Source organism: Peromyscus leucopus, chromosome 16_21 (assembly GCF_004664715.2).
Source record: "Peromyscus leucopus breed LL Stock chromosome 16_21, UCI_PerLeu_2.1, whole genome shotgun sequence".
NCBI classification, from domain to species: Eukaryota; Metazoa; Chordata; class Mammalia; order Rodentia; family Cricetidae; genus Peromyscus; species Peromyscus leucopus.
The window spans coordinates 22,099,964-22,122,575 of NC_051084.1; the positions used below are offsets into that span (position 1 = coordinate 22,099,964).

At 37.8% G+C, this 22,612-nt stretch overlaps 1 protein-coding gene across 7 annotated transcripts in view; it reads right to left on the bottom strand.

Annotated features, from left to right (window-relative positions):
• The window catches only part of Pcdh15 (protocadherin related 15), a 1,398,279-nt gene that overhangs the window by 795,915 nt on the left and 579,752 nt on the right, over positions 1 to 22,612 (bottom strand). The window contains exon 1 of one of the 7 annotated variants that reach the window (XM_037199982.1): positions 18,538 to 19,084. The exons of the other annotated variants lie outside the window; for them this stretch is intronic. The gene's annotated coding sequence lies outside the window, so the exon portion shown is untranslated. Of the gene's footprint in view, positions 1 to 18,537; positions 19,085 to 22,612 lie in introns of those variants that run through there. 7 annotated transcript variants of the gene reach the window in all.

The following is a 22,612-nucleotide window of genomic DNA, read 5'->3' on the forward strand; positions in this document are numbered from 1 at the left end:
TAGCCACACAAACACTCAAGAGTATACACACAGCACAAATGGGATTCAATTTTTTAAAAGGGGTAGACAAAACGTTAGGTGGGTAGAGTTATTAGGGAGGAATGAAGTTGGTAGTGTTACCTGAAGGAAGGTAGCTGGATAAATATTATCAAAACACACTGTGTTAAATTCTCAAAGAATTTATTTGAAAACTAAAAGACTAAGCACCAGGACAAGTGCTTTTCATATTAATAGTGTCTGGTAGTTATTGAATTGCTTATTTCAGGTTTACACGGATTATTATATGATTAACAATAACCAATGCAAACTAACATTTTCTAACAATATATATGCAGTTTTTTTTTTAAAAAAAAATCTCAAAGTAAGTTTTGATTACCCCAATTTGTATATTTTAAAGTAACACACTTGTGGAACCATGGCCAGCTGGCCACACTTTTACAGTCTATCTTCACACAGATTCCTTACTCGTTCTTTGGTGGTATGCAACCACGACTGAACAGAACACATATGCCTGCTAATTAGGTGGTTATACAAAGTAGCCCTTTCCAAAAGATGACTCAGTAATATTACAGTGTGGTAAATTATATACCAGAGGTCAGTCATATGGAGTGACAGAGACAACATACTGGGTTTGTTACTAGTGAGGTCTGGAACAGGCATGAGCAGTAAAGCATTTCTAGAGCTTTTGCTCCTGAAGGTTAATTTGCATCAAGCAATTTCTAGTAACTGGTTGGCCTGGCAGTGACTTATCCCTTTCCCCAGTTGACATTTCATGAACAGAAAGGTGTCTGTGCTCAGGGATGGGCAGCACCTTTGCCCAGCAGACATGAGGGCATGACACAGGTGGAATTAGCTTGCCACACACTGGCTTTATAGGGATAGCTTCTCAGGGAAAAGGATTGCTGACTTTCCAACCCAAAATAAACTCCTACATAAAATAAAAATAAAATTTCTGACACCTTGCAGTCTTGTAACCCAAATATAAAATATAGAGAAGGATGAAGGGTGTTAGCCTGCGTGATTGGATGGCTCTGCTCCTAGAAACCATGATGTACTAAACCTAGTTCCCTGTTTTAGCTATGAGATACCCAAGGATAAGTTTTTTAAAGTTGAATTAAATTTGGGCAATGTAGTCTGGAGATAGATAAGTAGAAAGGTTAATAATTCTGACATCAATAAAAGACCGTCTCATAGAAAACCCCTGGGCCTCTGACTCTTATAATCTTTCTGCCACTTTCCCCCAGTATAACATGAGCCTCAAGTACAGAAATTGTTTTGTAGATGAACCCATTTGGAATGGGCTCCACATCTCTTCATTTTGATTGGTTGTTGTTTTCTATAATGGCCTCTGTGTTGCAAAAACAAGTTTTCTTAGTGAAGGGTGAGGACAACACTTTTCTGTGGGTGTGAGGACAAATATTTAAAATGTTGTTAGGGACTATGCAGGTTTAGTAAAGTGGTGGTTGTAGATTCTCCTCCAAGATCCAGGACTTTACCAGCTGTGAGTAGTTAGTTAAGTTTCCAGAATCAAGAATGGTTTCCATACTGCTGAGCGGGTCTAAAGTTCAGTTAGAAATCTTGGCTTACTCCCCATGTGTATGTGTCAGTATTGCATTCACTGAGTTCTCATGCCGTGCTATTCATGGATATGGTTCATGGGTGTCGTCCTTTAGAAATACAAATCCGGATTTAAAGTCAAGTTGCAAAAACCTGAGGATGAACTCCCACCTTTCAACTACATATAAGCTGCAAATCTTTTCACTTTCACATATGTTCTCAATACTGCCTTTACCAAACCATTCAGGAGTAAGTTATAGACATGTCATAACCCTTTTGCAGGGGTTGCATTTTCAGCCTTTAGAGGAAAGAACCTTAGACTACAAGAATATCCTTACAGGTGTATTATATATACATACATATACACACATATGTTTATATACACACATAAACACATACATATAAACATATACACTATGCAATTATAGATATATACATATAGTTTGTATACATATATAAATATATGTATAACTGTATATATAATTAGTCTAAGTATATAATGTATATATATATATAAAATCTTTCTAAATAGATACATTTTTCTGAATTTCAAACAAACTAATCCCAACATATTTTTATAAAATCAAAGAATGAACATATAAATTATTTGTAATATACATATTTAATTGTATATTTATAATTATATATGCCAAAGATTGGCAAACTATGAGCAATAGGCCAAACTTATCCCTCAACATGATTTGTTCTGTGAGGAAAAATTGAATATAACATATTTAAACGATTATAAAACACAGCAACAAAATGTGAAGAACATTCATCAGAAAATATAGATATCATTCAACACCATATACATTTATTATTTCATCCTTAGAGATAAGTTTGACTGTCCTTGTTCTATAAAACTGTAGCTTATTCCTTGAACTCAGGAAGTCCAGGATTGCCGGAAGAACTGGTAAGGCATCTTTTGGAACAAGGGGCTGTGTACTTGAGAACAGCACAGCATCCTACCCCAAAGGGTTCCTCTTTGGGTTGAGTGATTAGCTGATAGTATCCAGTCACAGAAGACTCCAGGCACTCTGAGACTCATTCAAATGAAATATCATAAATATTACCATTCATGAGTCTTTTTATCGCAGGTCATTAGCCCTGAGTTGTGACAGTTGCAGCAAGAGACATAAAATAAAATAATTTCAAACTTTATCCCACGGATGAATTTTCCAGTCTGAGAAATATGCTCAATCTCGAAAGGTCAAAAACATTAATATGGAATTTTAACAAGGTCCTTCGTCCTCCCCTGTGCTTACTGAACAGCCTGACAAGGCTACGATTCCTCACACATTTCTCAGTATGAGAATTAATTTGTATCTTTTAAAACAAGAGACATGAGCCCTGAATACTCTTCATGTAGATAAATTGAAAAAAGAAAAAAAAAAAAACGATAGCTGTTGATGCTTGGAAAAAAAAAATACTGCTCCCTTATAAGAGTAGTGGTCTCTTGCTGGCAAATCACCTGCTGGTAGAACTGAAACATTGCCAACGGTACTTGTTCTTTATTTTCAGAGTGAGGCACCTGAGATTTGCACAATGGCCACTGTTCATCATAAGCAGAGGACCTGGGGCAGAGAGGACTGCTGAAGTCAGCACTGTGGTGGAAAAGATCACCTCACCTGACCTTGAATTTGACAGAGGCCAGGGAAGCTGTTTCTATAGGCCACACACAAGGTCATTTACAAAGGACTTAATAAAATACAATTACAGACAAGCAGAATAGAAAGATCCTAGAGATGAAATGAGCCTTTATTTATGCAACTTTATGATCATAAGTGGCTGAAGCAGCAAGTCTTCTGAACGTGGAAATTTTTACAGCTTAGAATGACCTAACCTTCTCTGAAGGCTGTGGCTATGGTTGGATTACCTATCCATGCCTGGTCTTCACTTCACTGACAAATGCATATAATTTTGACAGCAGAATCCTGATTCCACACCATAAGCCTACAGCATCTCCATTGGCTACCCTGACAATAGTCCTCTGAGTTCTCACAAACACTACACTGGACCACCCATGTGAGGAGGTCTGTAATGTGTCATGACTTCCAGGCATCTCCATCATGTAAACACTCAAGCACAGACACTGTATACATCCTACACCGCCCTCTGGCAAATCCTGGACTTTGTCCTGAAGACTTTGAATAGCACATTCCCTCCAAGGGTACTTTATGGATTCTGAATACTCTCTTCTCAGCTTCTCACTCTCAACTCTGAAGAACAGTGTTGATATCCACCTCCGTGACCTCACCAGATGAGGGATGCCACCAGGAATGATGTGGTTTCTGATCCTTATACACTTATGGATTCTTCTCTATGGCAGAGTGAGTCTGGGATTCACCTTTGCTTCTCCAGCAACTTTATTAGCAGTTGCCAGTCATACACAGAGACATAACAAAGAAGAATAAATTTTTATGGTCCTATACTAATGGAATTAGATGGCATCATATGTATACACTACTGCTATCCTGAACTTCTGAGAAAATAAAATATGCTAATATATTTTAAAGGAATGGAATGTAGGTTTTCACTTAATAATGGCGATATCAGTGTTCCAATTTTAAATCTTCAGGTCAAAGCTTCCTAGGGAATGCAGATCCATTATTTTATCTAATTTACATGTTAGATATCCTCTTAGAAGATTAATTTTTATTATTTTTAATTATGTTTAGATGCCTGAGTCTGTGTAGGAGTATGCTCAAGAGAGTGCACTTGTGTTGTAAAGCGGTTTCCTCCATGATTGAAACATTCTATCCTGTAGGGAAGCCTCAGAAGGCAGAAGGTAAATAACTCAAAATAGCTCCAGGAAGTCCCTGAAAATGACCAGATTCACTAGGTCTCTCCTTGCAAAAATTAAAAACAATAAAGACTGCTGAGAGCCAGTCACTCTCAGATAAGCCAAGCTGCAAGGGAGCCTCTGAGACCAGACCAGGTACCTAGGAGAGGCCAACTGAGCTACTGGGAAAGGACAGTAAACTTTTGCTCTACCTGCAGGCTGTACATCGTGCTCTAGGTTTTCACCTTGTGTGAGCTTGTCACCTGTGCTGGAGTGGGCTTTGGTGACACAGCTGTCTTCGAGTCATTTCTGCTCTTATAAGTAACTCCTCAACCATATTCCCTAAGTGATTCAAATTAAACTCATTGGCTTATCAAATTGGACTTTGATGATATCCATACTTTGGTCTGTCAGGGCCTCCCTACCTGGGTTGAATGTGTTGCATCTCCACAGAAAAAGTCTTGTCACCCAATGCCTTGGAGGACAGAAGAAGGCATTGTAACTGAAGTTTTCCTGTGTCCCCCCTGGCCCACAGTCAGGACAAATCTCTCTCATCTACTGGTCCCGCAGCCTCTTAGACCCAAGTAAACACACAGAGGCTTATATTATTTATGAACCTTATGGCCATTAGTTAAAGCTTATTACTGACTAGCTCTTACACTTGAATCAACCCGTTCCTATAAATCTATTCTTTGCTACGTGGCCCGAGGCTTACCAGTATCTTTATATCTTGCTTTTCCTGGCGGCAACTAACAGCATCTCCTTTGCTCTCTGCCTTTCTCTCTCTTTTGTTAGTCCCACCTAACCTTATTCTGCCTCACCATTGGCCAAGCAGCTTTATTTATCAATCAATCAGGCAATACATATTCACAGCATACAAAATGACATCCCCATCATTTTCCCTTTTCTTTCTATTTAAACAGAAGGTTTTAACTTCAACATAGTAAAATTATATATAACAAAACAGTTATCAAGCAAGAATTATAGTTACAATATCTAGTCTATTTGTATTTGGCAAAATTAAAGAAAATATCCTATCTATCCTTTATTTGTGAGTCTAAGGCTTCATATCTACCTAATCTTTTATCATAACCAAGGAAAATCATAATTCTAGCTATCAAGTCTTCAACTACATCAAAGACCTCAGAAGGATATAATATTACCTAAGTAAACAGGAAGAACATTGTAAGCAACTTCAAAAAATCTAGAATGACAGAGACAACTGGATGCCTAGACAGTAATCCAAAGTTCTTCTGCAATGTTGGGGCATCCATTTTTTAACCCATAGGCCTAGAGTCTTTCAGTTGCTTCTCTCTGTGTTTTGTAGAACATTTGACAGTCTCCTCTTTGAAGTAGGAACCTGAAGGATCATTTTGCTTTGCAAAGTTCAGTGGTCACCTTCCTATGTGTCCTGCATGTCTAGTTGATACCTTTTGTCAAGCAGACCAGGCAAGAACAGTTTCTTGCCCAAATGGCTACTTTTGCCAAGAAGAAGAAAAATTCCATATGGAGTGTCTAAGAAGCCCATCCTCCTCTCTGAAGTAAATTGGTGCTGCCAGGAGCAGACGTGTATCATTGTCCAGAGAGTTTAAGTTTTTGAAACATTTTAAATGCCATATTCTGTAGGTCTTTGAAGTGTTTGAAGATTACCTACCTAACTAAAATATATCTATGTAAACCTAGAAAACTTAACTAACATGACTATAAGTTTGTCATAGATACTAATTCTTATTCTGTATTTCTTAATTATACATCAAATGAGCTGCACAAACATAATCCCTTAAACAAGTTGTTGTTCTTTAAAAGGAGATTCAATAATTTACCCTTTCATCCTATCATATCTATATCTTACATTTATATATCATATCCCCCTTTCTTCTTTTAGAAAGAGATTGACTCTGACCAATAACAACTTGTAACCAACAACCTAAACAAAGACAAACATCTATAATCCATTTTGGGGGAATGTTGGTTTAGTTTTCTAGGCTACTTCCTGCTGATAAAGGGTGCTGTATTCTTATGGGGATCCTGAGAAAATTAAGTTATGGTCAAGTCCTGACTGGAATAGTCTGTGAGGCTGCATTGTCTGAACCAGTTGCCTTGAAACTGTCCTGGATGTTGGATCATTGTCATCAGAGACCTTTCAGGGGGTCTTGGCTGGTCAAACGATATTAGCCTGGAAGCAATTCACCTTCTGTGGAAACAAAAGCAGAACCTTGTTTCCAAAGCAACATATCCTTAGACATAAATTTTGTAATCAAGATACTTTCAAATACACATATTGATTTAACTCAGCAGTTTTTACAATCAAATGTCTCTTTGCAGTTAAAAATCCCAAAGACTGCCGGGTGGTGGTGGTGCACGCCTTTAATCCCAGCACTCGGGAAGCAGAGCCAGATGGATCTCTGTGAGTTCGAGGCCAGCCTGGGTTACAGAGTGAGTTCCAGGAAAGGCACAAAGTTACACAGAGAAACCCTGTCTCAAAAAACCAAAAAAAGAAAAAAAAAATCCCAAAGACAACATAATCCAGATACTCGGTCAGATATTCATCTTTACGTGGCTTATTTTTTTATATTACCTTTACTGTCTCTTTAAAGACCTTATTTTTTAAAACTATTTTTTTATATAACTGTCTATCCTCCTTTTCCTTTTTTTTTAAATCCTACACACATATTTATACACATTGTAAACAGTTTAGGGTTTATCTCATCTGAATCTGTTTTATTGTGAATCTATTGCTTGGAGATATCTCTGTGTACCTCAGCAGGTATTCACCATGCTGCTTGGCTCAAGCCTGTGTGCCATGAAAACCCACCATACTGTAGGTCAAATCCGCATACCTGTCTGTAGCTGCTCTTGGCTCGATTTTAGATTCTTTTTTTAAAGCTTTCTCAGGTTTGGGGTGGAAATTCTTCCCCCATGTCTGGGCACCATTTGTAACTGAAGTTTTCCTGTGTCCCTCCTGGCCTGTGGTAAGGACAAATTTCTCCCATCTGCTGGTCCCACAGCTGCTTGGACTCTAGTAAACACACAGAGGCTGGTATTATTTATGAACTGTATGGCCATTAGCTCAAGCTTATTATTGACTAGCTCTTATACTTAAATTAACCCATTTCTATGGGGCATCAGTTCCTAGAGTTATAGGTATCAACATGGCCACTGGGAACTGAACTCTGATCCCTGGCAATATCATTATCTGATTCTAGCTGCTGATCCATCTCTCCAGCCCTCTTTTAAAATTAAAGATAAATGATGAATGATGAATTCTTTACTCACTGTTTATTAGCTATCTATATAGGGTTGACCTTTCCTCATTCCACTCCTGATTTGAGGGCCCCACATATTATCAGTCTTCCTGAACCTGGTGTGTTTCCCTTGACAAAATCATCTTCACCTCCTTCTACAATGCTGCATAGAGTAGATATTCATTCTCTCTTATACATGAAGACTATTCCTTTGTACACACACAATGTGGCAAGCCACAAGAATATAAGGACTCCCGCTGTGTATTAAAGCTATAGCATAGAATATTTGTTGTTATACAGCTTCATATTCAGCTCTGCCTTGTTATGAATTTCTTGTGCTCACAATTCCTGTAGCATATGTGTGAACTTCTTGCTCTGGCCAGTACTTGGATAGGCAAAGACAAGCTGGTGGGAGTTGCATAGCTTTATTTCTCTTGCAAATGAAGCTCAGACCATTCCCTTGCCTTGAGGCCTAGTGGCTCCCCAGAGCAATTGACTGAGAACAAAAGAGGTTTTTGCATATCAAGGTGGAAGATAGAGTGGAGCAACATTCCTGAGGAGGTAGAGAACCTTGTGGCCAGGGGAAGAAGAGACAGACATTTTCTGTAGAGGCAGACTGAAAGGGCATGACCAGAGAGAAGGAAAGAACACAGAGGTTTTGTAGATGGTAGGGCAGAACTCTTGTAGAGTTCATCAGAGCCAGGAGTAGAGAGAAAGTATAGATGGAGGGCAAAGAAACAGAGGACGAAGATGAGGTTGGAAGCATAAGAACTTAGTTGTTAGCAGGACTATGAAATGGCAGTAAAAGAAGAACTGAGTGTTAGCTCAGAACTGAAGCTATGTAGACAGGATTTCATTCCAGAGAAATAAAATAGATGGATAAAGAGCTTAGTGTACCTAGATTTATTCCTGCCCTGAATGCCTGACAGAGCTGTAGTTGTAAAGATAGAATTTTGTCTTAGAGGAATAAAGTTAACAGACATAATACCATGGTGTACATAGATTTTTTTTTCCTCTCAGATATCCCACGCCAGGTCTAGCATCTTCCCTGGACTCTGGGCAATCCATTGTGTACTCTGTTTCCTTCTTTGCTCTTTTGACTTGTATTGCAATAGACACATGAATGGAGAGATCTCTTTGATAAACTGATTTACTTTATTTTCTTTTTCCACCCAGGAGTGGGGTTGCTACACCACATGATAGCCCTATTCTTTGAGGACTTTCATGTTGTTTCCACATGCAGGAGTCCTATCTCGCCAGAGCTTGTATCTCAGTCGTCCTTACTGAAGCCATTTTTACTGGGGTGAGGTGCTATAGGTTTGTGGTTCTGAATGTGAATTTCCCAATGACTAGTAATACTGATGGTTTTAAACCTCTGTTGCCATTTTCATGTATTTCTTTGAAACTGCCTACTTGGGTATATTTTCCAAGTATGAAGCAGATTATGTTATCTGTAGACTTTTCCTTGATTAGATTTGTTGAATAGTCTAGATATTAGCTCCTTGTACAGTTTAATATACTTTCGGTTTGGAGGTCATCTCTTCATACTGAAGACTTAGTTCTTCAGTGTGAAGATGCAATGAGGAAGATACCATACCATTTGCCTGTTTGCTTTGTTTTTGTGAGTATTTTAGTGCAGATACAATTTTCTCATCATCATTTATTAAAAAAACAGTCCTCTCTCTGCAATGCTGTTATTGACTGGTTAAATAATCATTTGGTTGTGGATACAAGAGTTTACTCTGAGGTTCTTTTTCAGTTCTATTGGTTTGTGTGCTTGCTTTTATACCAGTACTGTGAAGTTTTTATTACTGTGGCTTTGTAGTATATTTTTAAGGTAGGTCATATAAGGCTACCTGATTTTGCTCAAGATTGCTTAGGCCATTTATGATATTTTAAAATTATTTTATAGTTGTATACTGACTTTCAGATTCTTTTCCTATTTTTGTGATGAATGTTATTGGTATTTTAGTAGTGGTTATATGGTTATGCAAATTTTAAGACAATGATTTTTCTTGATTTACTGACAGGGGTATCATTTCCTCATGGGTGGTGGTCAACACTATCTTCAGCCTTTTATTTTCATTGTTGAGGTCTTTGGTTAAATTCATTCCTATGGATAATTTAGTTTTTATCCATTGGATTTCTTTACTGATAGCTTCTTTTCAGATAGTTCCACTGCTATTGGATTTCTTTACTGGATTTTAGTTTGGCTCACTCACTGCTATTGTGCAGCTGTGCTTCTGATATCATTAAATTAGTGTTGTTTCCTGAGTTTATTTAAGATCTTGGTGGAATCCTTGGGAATTTCCACAGACAAGATCATACCCTGTGGAAACTGTCAGGGTGCGACTTTTCTTTCTTCTCACTGGATATCATTTCTTTCTCCTCCTTGGCAATCCTGTGTGGGGTTTTCAGCATTGCACATAAGGGAAAGTTCACAGCCTTGATTCCTTTTCCATCTTGCCAGCTTCTTGCTGTCAGCAAAATTTTCTTCTCACATCCAGCTTCTACGGTAAGAGTATGTTCTTTTCATACCCAGAACCATCAGTGTCTTTATGATGAGGAAGAGCTGGGTTTTATCATACTATTTGTCTCCCTCCATAGAAGTAGTAGTAGTAGTAGTAGTAGTAGTAGTAGTAGTAGTAGTAGTAGTAGAGAGACCATCTGTTTTCAAATGCGTTCTTTTGTTGTGCTGTGTCACCTTTACTGAGATGGGAATCTTGAAACAATTTTGTGGTTTGAACTGAGTGGATTGCTCTGAATGTTTTCAATGTGCTCTCAGATTTACCAGTAGTATCTCTCCTGGTTGTGTCTTTGGTTTGAGTATCAAGGACATGCTGGCTCTAGAATGCACAATGGAGATAATTATTCCCTCCCCCATTTCCTGAATAACTGGAGAATGTGGTGTTAGTCAACTTGAAATGTGGGGAGTTGGGTGGACACTTCTTGTCTGACCTTTGCTTTGAGGGGCTTGTTTATCACCACTGAGCTGCTCAGCCTCTACTGTGGGTTTTTCTTTCTTTCATTTCTATTCTAGTTAGAGATTTGTCTATTTACTTTTCAGAGTCACTTTTCTGTCTCATCAGTCTGTTGGATAATTTCCCTGTGTTTTCTTTATACTCTGCTTATTTTTGGAGTTATTCTAATTGTTTTAATTCTTTCAGAGGCAATGACTGTTTATTTGAGATTTTTCTCCAATTTATTTATTTATTAAGAAAGATTCCACTCTGTAGCCAAGAATGCTAGTTTTTACACACATGCCAATTCTCTTGCTCCAGCTTCTCAAGGGATGAGATTGTGTGAGACAGCCTCCACACCCTAGTTCTCTCTGCTTTTCTCATGTCAGCCTTCATTACCATAGTGTAACCTTTACTGCCTTCTCCTAACATGGCTTGCTATTTTACTTAAACATTTTTCCACATCAAAGTCAATAGATAATGCCTTTGTTTCAGATCATAATTTCTTCTCATTGTTCATTGTATTTTTTTTTATTGTTTCAGTGACAATGTGTTAATGAAGTGATGAATTGGCATACCTGGATAACATAGAACTATTTAACCCAGATGATTAAAATGGCTGCCACATTGCGATTGATTTGTGCTGAGATATTTAAAATTTTCACCCGTTCTGAACATCATTAACTATATTCACTATGCTGTCTGTGTCATGCTTAAAACATTTCCCCTTCCCTTCGTTTTCCCCTATATAGTAATTGGCATTCTTTGTAAATATAAGCTCATGTGACATTTGTCTTCTGCCTGATTTATTTCACTTAGTATAGTGTATACATTGTTAGTTTCAGATTTTCCTTTCCCTATTTAAGGGACTAATAGTATTTCTTTGTGTGTGTGGAGTGTGTACTCTATTATCTCTTCCTCCGATGAGTCTAACTTAAATGCATTTCACATTTTTAATGTGAATAAAGTCACAATGAGTGTGAAAGCTACTCTTAATATTTATGTCTCCAATATCATTTTAAGTCTATCATCTGTGCTTTCTTTTAGGTTTCAACTTGGAATAATTAGGATCACTCCCTAGCAATGGGGGTGCCTAATGATTTACAATATTTTTCCCAATTCCAGTGTGTCTTTATAGTGTATTTTATAGTATTATGTAGGATTTTGGTTCCCTAGGGACTGACATGACAGCATTTACCTGAATCCTTGGATGCATCTGTTACCTTTGGTCCCTGTGGCTAAACAGTAGCAATTTTACTATAACCAATGTATCTTGTTAAGTTTGCTTATGTGGAGTTTTGTGCTGCTGATCGAAGCATGGAACCCAGGACTTAGTTGCCAGATGTTCTACCACCAAGATATATCTACAGTTCTACCTCTTATTAATATAATCATTATATATGCATGTGTGTTAGGAAGTACAGAATTTGCTATAATTGACATCATTCATGCGATGATCATTGAGGCATTAGTTCGTGTACTTTAGTGTAAAAAACAGAACAGCACAATTGATACCAAATACTGGAGATTTTCTCATATGCTGAATAAAAAATGAAAACCACAGGGTAATATCAAGATGATTCATCTTCAGGATTTCACTTTTGTTTTTAAAAATCTTATACCCATGTGGTTTGTTACATTGTTATATCAGTGTGGTAGGTACCTTAGCCTGGGCACAGAAGGGCCAGTAGCCCTAGAGTTCAAACCTCTTTGCATTACCTTCTGGTTGTGCCCAGCAGGATGCCTAATCCCTCATTTGTTTTGTCTTTCTCTTGCTTTCTTATTTTTCTCTCATGTGGAGAAATATGAAGCTGCTTCTGTTTGTAAAGATATTTTAATAATACTCATTTATCTCTGAAAATTCCCCCAAATTAATATTTATGAATCACAAATGTAAACATTAGTAGTCTTACTCCATCAGAATACCCATTATCCTTTTCATGGCTCTAATCCACACTTGTGTATTTTTTACATTCTCTTTTGCTCTCCCCTTCTCTGTGTACATGTCCCTAAAAAGAGTGTTTAGGTTGCTTTATTTCTCTTTCTGTTTTTTTTTTTTTTTATAAATTGACTTTTATTCTTTAAAGTATACATGATAAAATACATTTCTGTTTATACATGAATGTAATAGGTCACTCACCAGGCCCCAGAAACTACCTCTTCAGTCCACTTCCAAATCAGCCAGCTTCATTCATTTTCACAACATAAGGAAACCAATATTTCTCTGAGCAATAATTATGTTTCTCATATACTTTTTATGAAAGTGTATCTGCATTAAGAAAAGTTTAAAATTGGAAATATCATAAATATTGGTGTCTAGTTCAATTTCTCACAAGGATCCTGAAATTTGATACAATTTCTGTATCTATTTGATCATATTCAGAACCACAGAAAAATGGCTTGCTCCTGATGCTGTCATAGTGGTGATATCTTGACCCTTAGGGAAAAACATTACAGATGAACAGAAACCAAGGCAAGCTCAACCAAGTCATATATAGTTTGGGAAACAAGGATAAGGAAAGGAGAAACAGCATTGTTATTCTCAAGAAACTAGAGAGGAGCAACCTCATTGTGTGCAGTGCTATAAGAAAGGGGTATTTTGGCTGGAACTTCTGCAGCTGGGAGCCAAAATAAACCAATTTGAATTGATTACCTCAGGCATTCTGTTGCCGCCGGATTTATCAGCATTGACAGCACTTGTTATCTCATGGTTTCTAAGGGGCAACAAGTCTGCTCAGGTGAGGCCATATGGGTCACAGGCAAGATGCTGCTTTGGCTGCAGTCTCTGAGGACAACTTGAATGATAGCCTAGTGAAGTGCTTCTATCCAAGGAAACAGGCTTGGAAATGGAAGCAGGAAGAAACTGTAGGACTTGTGGCTGATGGAAGAGGAGAGTATTGAAAGAGACTGCTGGAAGGGGTGGGGGGCATTTTGGGGTCAGATAGAAACCTAGAGCAAGGGAATCTCTCAGGAGTCTACATGGATGACCCCAGCTAAGTCTATTAGCAATAGCAGATACGTAGCCTGAACTGGCCATCTCCTGTGACCAGGCAAGACTTCAAGTGGAAGTATTAGGACACCAACCCAGCCACATAAACTTCGACTTACAGTCTGTCCTGCCTATGAGATGTGCTGGGGTAAGGGTGGCCTAGAGTTTGAGGGAGTAGACAATCAATGACTGGTCTAGCCTAAGACCCATGTCAGGAGATTGAACCCACTCCTGGCACTGCCTGGAGTGTCAGAATCCACAGGCTGGATGACCCAAAGCCCTAGGATAGAACCAAACACAACTAGAGAAAAAAAAAATGTCAATGCCTAATGATATTCTACTATTCTCATAGATTGGTGCCTAGCCCAACTGTCATCAGAGAAGCTTCATCCAGCAACTGGTGGAAAGTCCCATAGCCAAACATCAGGTAGAGCTTGGGGAATACTGCAGAAGAAGGGGAGAAAGGATTGTAGGAGCCAGAGGGGTCAAGGACACCACAGAAAGCTCCACAGAATCAACTAACCTGGGCTCATAGGGGTTCACAGAAACTGAACGAACAACCAAGGAGTCTGCATGGGTCTGATGTAGGCACTCTCCATATATGTTATAGTTATGTAGATAGGTCCACTTGTGGGACTCCTAACAGTGGAAACAGGGGCTGGGCTGTCTCTGACTCTTTTGCTGGCCTTTTGGATCCTACTCCTCATACTGGGTCACCTTGCCCAGTCTTAATACATGGGGAGTTACTTAGCCTTACTGCAACTTGATATGCCATGTTTGATTGATACTCATGGGAAACCTGCCCTTTCCTGAACAGAAATGGAGAAGGAGTGGATTGGGGGTGGGGTGAAGACTTGAGTAGGAGGTAGGGGACTTCGAGAAGAAACTGAGATGTTAAAAAAAGAAAGAAAGAATACACTTTAGGAAGACAGCCTTCTGTCAGCAAGATTCCCATCTGGTTCTGATCGAAAAGAAACTTCTCTCAAAGGTGTAAGTCAATAATAGATGGAATCCAGAAAGTGTGGATTAGAAGAATCAAAGTGACTTCAGAAAGTATTGACATTCTTCCAACATGGGTAGGATTTTGAATTGCTTATTTCGCATCTAATTAGACCATCAATTCAGAGGATATTGTGACAGAATAGGAGATATGGCAGTACCACCTCCAATTGAATGGAATTATAAATCTATTCCTTCTGCTGTCAGTCAGGATGTAGACATGCCTTGTTTTTAGAGGATGAATTACGAGAAGAAATCTGTAGATGCCAGGAGCAGCATATTTTTATTTGAGTTTTTTGAGATAGGGTCATTCTAATCCAAGTTGGATTCTAACTTATTAGATAGATCTGTATATTTTCTAACATGTGGCAATCCCCCTGCCTCAGTCTAGATGTTTTTATTTTCTTAGTGCCAAGGAGAAATGCCTATTCTACTAGACTTCCTCATGTTTGTACGGAATGCTTTTGAATAGCTGAGGTGTCTCATTATCAGCTCAAGAGTAAAGTTTACATCAAAGATACACTTCTCCTAATAATATTATAGGAGGAGTTTCAGAACAAGCTCATTCTCAATTGAAAATAACTTCCAAACTCTCACTTTTGCCTAAACAGAGTTTTTGAGATTGTGTTTGATTTCCTTTTTTTCCCCAATAATGATAAGATGTAGAACATTGAATGAAACCTCAAATGAATAAACATTTTTCCTTCTGGTAATACAAAAATTGTGTTGTATTCCTTTAACTGCTAAATAGATAAAAAAAAATGCAAATTATGGGAGAAGACTAGGGTGGTGAGTGAAATTAGCAGCTTGGTATCTGCGGCAGAAATCTCCTTACTGCCAAATATTTACCCGAAGGAAGCCAGTCTTTGCTGTCATATTTTATTAGTTCCCACAATGAACAGGGGAAAGGTCTCCTAGGAATATCTCTTTTTGACAAGACATGATCACAGTATCATTTTGCTTTCTGTTTGTGGAAAGACAAAAATAAACATTCATTTCAGTAATTGTGACATCTACCAAGTTCAAACATTCTGCCTATCATAAGTGAATTGTGGTGTTGAATAGCATAAATAATAACTGTGACTACCCACAACTAATTCCATGGTGCGCTAAGAGGCAAAGCAACTGAATCTCAGACAGCCAATTCCGATTTCAGTATGATTTGAAACTGTAAATAACGAGTATGTGAGCTGAGGATTTTTCAGGGCTTTCTTGCTGAATGACTGTGAGCCCCATTAGTGTTTGTCTCGTGATCTCTCCCGCTGCCATTACTAAAGGAATTCCTGTTTGCTGTTTGGTGATTGGCTGACTTTGTTGCTTATCCAGCCACTCAAAAGTCATATTTAGACACCTACTAAACATAACATTTACCAACTGATGCATACTGATGCTGGGAGACTCACTTTTAATCTTTCATATTTCTTCTTTCCATCTATAGGACACCCAGTCGGTGTGTTCAGTTTTCAGAATGACAATGCACACATTGAAGCAGAATATTAAAACTCCAGTTCCAATCTTTTACTTCCAAGGTTATAGGAATGCTAACACATACCTCCTAACTAACACAGGTAAGTAAACTGTCAATTAATAATACCACGCCAAATATATTCACATATTAGGGTGAATCATCTCTACCCTTTCCTTACTGAACATATTAGATTGTGAATAAAGGCCTAAAATTATTGAGCATTTTTCCTGCCCCTTGCAATCTAATGGTTGTGAGCTAGTAGCTAATGCAATATTCCTGTTCTCTAATTTAGTTACACAAGATGAAGGTATTATATATCTACCACACCAAAACCAGTAACTATAGTTACTTATAATGTATGGCATGCCTGTGATTTGCTGAGAGTGGATTTTAAAATGGCCCCAACAACAATAGGCACAGATATATGAGGTGATATATACAGTAATTTGCTTATTTTAATAATTTCAAATTCACAAAAACTCAAGTTGTACATCTCAATAATACATTTGTATTTGTTAATTATATCTCAATAAAGCTGGAAAATGACCATAGAAGAGCTGAAGGAAGCAATATTAAAATAAACAGTTTAATATACATTGCAAACATCCATCACATGTTGGAGATTTTCCCATGTTTCCCAAGGTATGTGGTTCTTTCATGACATCCATAGGCATCTTCATACTTTTCAGTGTTCTCTTCTGCCTTGGCCCATTGCATCCCTCAGTCCTCTAATGTCCAGGACTGTCTACCAGCACCTTCTCCTCTAAAACACCTAGACTACTTTTGCCAAATTAATCACATGTTGGGAAAATACCCAAGCCCGTTTTCTTTGAATTCCATTCCCTTAAGTCTCCTTTCTCCCTTAATCTAGTTTCTACCACTACCTCATTCCAAAGGGGGCTTGTGACTCCCCTTCTTATTATTCTTAGGGATTTTAAACTCTAGGTCCTGAGAGATTGCAAAATGCACACCAATTTTGAACAATTTCGATACTCTTCTTTCATTCTATCATTTCTGCTCAACACCCACATTGCAAATGAAACCTATATTTCTTATACGTTCTCTTTCATAGGTCAGTCTTAGACTTCTAGGACCAAATGATCTTCCAGCTTTACCCTCTTAAGAAGCTATCACCACAGGTATGTGTCATGATACCCAACACATAAGACTTCTTTTCTATGGTTGATGATGGATCCTATGGCCGCACCAGGTAGGTGAGGATCCTACCACTGAGCCACACCTTCAGCTGTCCATCATATTCCATCATCATCTAAGCCTCCCAGAAGAAGCATTATATTTTGGAGAGGTATACAACCACAAAGGCACCTACTACTTTACGTGTTAACGGAAACTGTTAGAAAACGTCTGCCATGCAAAACCCTTTTATGTCAGGAACCATTAAGATTTAGAAGAATTAAGGCATCCTCTAATATATAGCAAGAATCTCTAATCCCTATCCTTGTCAAAGAGTCGTGGAAACCTGAGAAGGTCTGGAATGGAATGCGGTCATTTTCCAGTGGAAATGGGACATTGAAGCCCAGGGTCTAGTGGTTGTGATGAAGCCCACCCACATGGCTCCAAAATGCGTGGTTGTGACTTCTGAGGTTTTACAGGCATTCCATAATGATCTATTAGGTTTATAAGTGCATTAGAGTGGACCCTTAACCAATGACTGGTGTTTTTATATTAGAAGAAACTTTGGACACAGAGACAAAGGGGAAATATCCTGTAACAAAGGCAGGGTGGTGTTGCACACATGTGACCAGGAAACGGCAAAGCAATGCTAAAAATCACTAATAAACCAAAAGAATGCTGGAAAGACAAGGAAAGGCCCGGTTCTAGAGGTCCCATGGAGAGCATTGCTTTGCTAGCAGCTTGATTTCAAACCTCTATTTTCATGGTATCTGCTAAGACTGCTGGGGAACATCCCAATATAAGTGCCATGAGCCATTCTATAAGAAACAGTATGTAAAGGGGAGATTTTTCACTGTTAAATCAAAGCCTGGATTCTGACATAGCACTGTGCCTTTAGATAGGTTGCTTCTATTGTTTAAATTTCCTTGTGCAGAAATTTTCCAGTAAAAATTGTAGCTTCTGAATAGGGATGCAGCCTGAAGAAATAAAATAATGGGAATGAAGTATCTGTCACAGTGCTCTTGCTGTAGTAGGAGCTGTGTGATGTTACCTACAACCTGCTCTGTGTAGATTGCTCCAGGACTTAGTGCATCAGGGAAAGGCGCTTAACAATATAAAACACAACAATTCAACCTTTGCTTTACCCACAGAACAGCAAGGACTTTTGTAACTACGCTTCTGAAAAGAGTGACACATTTTCCCAGAGTCAAGCCAACCATCACTATTTCAGAAGCACATCGGCATACCAAATTCTCTCTAGCAATAACACATCACCTTGGGAATTGGACATTGCATAAAACATCACATATGCAGTGACTTGGGATGTAAATAAATATCTTTTCCCCAATAAAAAGATCCCCAGTGTAGAATTCAAGAGATATGTATTTGTGTGACATATGTACCTGCTCCTGAATTCACCACCTTGTGAAGAGTTCTTACTTGATAAGCTTCAAAGAGGAAAGAAGGTCCATGTAGACAGGATGCAGTTTCTCAGTGCTTAGAGAGACACAAGAATCCAGAAGAATACTGTAGAGGCCACAAGGTTCTTATATCAACTCATTATGTTACTGCATGAGATGGAGATTTCCCAGAAGCAACTCACAGGAAAGGTAAGAGCAGCAGCTATTAGACTTGAGCAGATTCCGCAAGTGACAGAGGTGAAGGAGATGTGAAGTCACGTTTTGAGAGATGCTAGCCTGTGTAAAACATGGAGGGCATACACTCTAATAACTGTGCTTTAGAATTATACATACATATACATGTTGTCATATACTGAGATTGGGAATTCTTACATAGTTTAATCTCACTTTGGACTCACAATTCTCCTGCTTTAGTAGACTGTAAAAACCACCTGGCTTTGGTTTCGGATTTTTATTTTCTATTTTTATTTTTGAGATTTGTGTGAAGATATTAAGGTCTAAACTCCTTCAATTTGGGCTTAAGTTCATAGATAAATATTATGTTTAAAAATATAGAAGCATTCCTTCAGAGTTGTGTTTCATTTTATTTCAGGAGACTATATGGATAAAAGACAGTTATCTACATAGTATTTAGTTAATAGTGCAACTCAAAATGAGCCGCACAGTTCAGGTTCAGGAATAAAGACTAAAGAACTGTTCTAGGTACTAAATCATTATTTTAAGGGTTGCTCTCCATCATTTCTATATATGTAGTTTTCAAACATATATGCTTTAGGCCAAGTAAGTGAGCTTTTCTAGCTTTGTAGACCCAGAGTGCAAGCTCCTAAATGGATTCTAATGGGTTCCCAAGGGTGAAGATTTGTGCTTGAACTGGACATATTTATCAAAGTCTACCTGACCAAAGACTTAGCTTGGTTACAAAAAAGATTCTATTTAGGAAGAATCTGACCCACAGAACTTATCTGTCATACAATATCTGTATTTGCACAAGACAATAAATAATGAGGTGTGGTATTATGCATTCTAAACTTCACCCCCTCCCAAAAAAAGAAGATTATTGGTGTGAAAACACCTCCAAACAAAAGTCTAAGAGAAAACAAGTGTTGTACAGAAGTATATCATTGTCCTATAAAAAGCCAAAGGAAAGGAGAAATTTTATTACAACTTTGAAATAACAGTGACCTCTCTAAAAGAGCAGTTAACTCATGGGACATTTACTTAGAGAGTAAATCATCATCCATGTACTTAAAAATAGCTGCAGAATGAATTTTGACTTAAATTGTTTTTGAGTGAATTAAGATTTCTTTGTTCTAGTAAGTAGAATTTGAGCTTGCCTGCCAATTTTGTCCCCACTTTTTCTAATTATTGTTTTTCCCAGAACATTTACACAGTTAATCCTATCATGATTGACAGGTTACCCAGCACTCTCCATGCAAGGACACAGAACTTTGTACACATTCTTGCCCTAAGAAGATATGAATGGAAGGAAAGTCATTGATTAAACAGCTCTTGTTATAGTAGTTTCAAGATGCGAAGGTAAATAAGAGTAATTAATTTGACCCAATATGCTAAAAAGCATGATGCCAGCATGACTGTGCATCAAGAGCTGTTGGACACATGGCTTTCAGCTGAGAATGGTGAATGCATGTACTCTTAGCATGAGAGAAACAGAGGCAGGAGAATTAACAAGTGTTTGAAATGCTCCTTGGCTATATAGTGAATTCTAGGCTGTCCTGTGCTACAATGTCAGATGATGTCTCAAAAAGCAAAAAAAAAAAAAAAACATAAGTAAACAACATAAGAATATATTAAGGAAATGTAAAAAAGAAATTGGTGTCCCAGCCAAATGAGTCTCCTGACATACCTGTGTACCTATACACATAAGTATATTGAAGAATATTTGAAATAAAGGGTCTTCATTTCTATGATGGTGATATTTTGACACAATGATGTAATTTTGTGTGCTGCTAAAGGACCTTCCTGAGGAGACTGAATAGGCCAGCCTTCAGCCTTTGGACACAGAATATGTGATTCTCTCATCAACATATGTCCAGTGAGGTCTCCATGTGTTCTGAGATGCTGTTGCTGATGGATCATTTCTAATAGCCAACAAACATCCTCACTGTTTACAGTAGAAAACAACTGCAGACACAGGTTAGCCATCCATGACAGACCAGTTTCACAGAGGAAAATTCACTCTGCAATAGCCAGTGTTTGGTATCTTCTTCTTTACCAAGCAGAGCTTATAGAGTTGAAAAACAAAACCAAGGACTCAGAGAACAAATGATCATTTATGAAATGATGCAGAACAAATTCTAAAGGATGTTAACCTTCAAAGAAAAGTGATCTACTCTGTAAATTTAAGGATTCTATAAGCTACAACAGTTTTTTTTTCTTGAGCAGGTTTATATGAAGCAAATGGTAAATTTAACCTTTAGTAATGAAAATGCTGTGAACTGTAAAATGCATTGAAATGTTTTTTTTTTTTTTTTAGTACAGGTAAGCTCCTTTATGTTATAAATCAGTAGATTTTTGTACATTTACAGACAGTCTAGTGATGTCTAAGACCATAGCATGCAAATATTATTATTTCCTAAGAAGGTCAAGAATATTGGAAGCTTATATTGGGGATAACCAGTTGAAGAAATGTTCACATGAAGGGCAGCTTATGAAATGCTGGGACAATTGCTACAAGGATTGAGTAAAATGTGTTAGGCAGCTTCTGCAAAATGCACAACTAGATTACCTTAGGTGATGGTTTTGTTATGAAAAGATGTAACACGCCTATTTTGTGTGTATGTGCATCTGTGTGTGAGTATATGTCTGCATGTGTGGATATGCTTTGTGCACATGTAGGTCAAGGAACCACCATGGGTTATACAGCCCTAGCCTTCTGCCTTTTGAGGGAAGGTATCATGTTTTTCAACACTGCATACAACAGGCTAGCTAGCTAGTGGACTTCCAGACATTCCCATGTCTCTGTCTCCTGTCTCACTGTGGGAAGAATGTAGGCATGAGGTATTATTCCCTTTATACGGGTTTTTCGTGTTTAAGAACTTCGGTTCTTATGCTTGCCTGATAAATGTTTTACCCACTGAGCCATCTTCTCATTCCTTTATTTAAATTTATAAACAGTCTTTGCTAATTTAAATAAACAAAAAATACCCAATGAATACTCTCTTTAATAGCCAAGAAATCTCCTACATATTTCAGGTATTAAACAGATATGGGTATATTATGTTAATAATTAAATTAAAATAACACTGTTTTAAGTTTGCTTTAAATAAAAGCAGCAAGATAAATAGCTAAAGGAGTGAAAAATTTTATATGAGATTTTGTTTAAAGGTAGAAAACAGGTCAAATTATCTCAGAAGATAAAATTTCTAATTTTAGTGATGACTTTCCCAAACTCACAATATTTTATTACTCGAACAAATGACACACAACCTTAGCTGCTTATTAATTGATGTTTTATATTTGAACAACTTACCCATATGATTCATGTTTATTGGCCTAATAAAACCCCATCTGTGAGAACTAGATACTTCTGTTAATGCTTTCCATTTTTGTATTGCTTGTAGATTTGCAAATAGCCATCTAATCAAAGGTTGATTTATATTCACTACATTTTCACTTTAAGTGCTAGAAGTAAGTAGCTTCCTGTGGATAATGGCTATCATTGTCCAACTTCTACAACACAAATTAAAACATCAGCTCTATGGCACTGGGTTATTTTTAACCAGCTTAACCAGTAACAAACTGCATCTGCCAGAGGGGTTGCGTGAGCAAAGGCATCATTGAGATGTTTAATAAGTCAACTTCCGGGTGATGCAAACAAAAGGGTAAAGAAATCAGTAGTATATTACTACTTTTTTTTTTTTTTTTTTTTTTGGTTTTTCGAGACAGGGTTTCTCTGTGTAGCTTTGCGCCTTTCCTGGGACTCACTTGGTAGCCCAGGCTGGCCTCAAACTCACAGAGATCCGCCTGGCTCTGCCTCCTGAGTGCTGGAATTAAAGGCGTGTGCCACCACCGCCCAGCAATTACTACTTATTAAAAA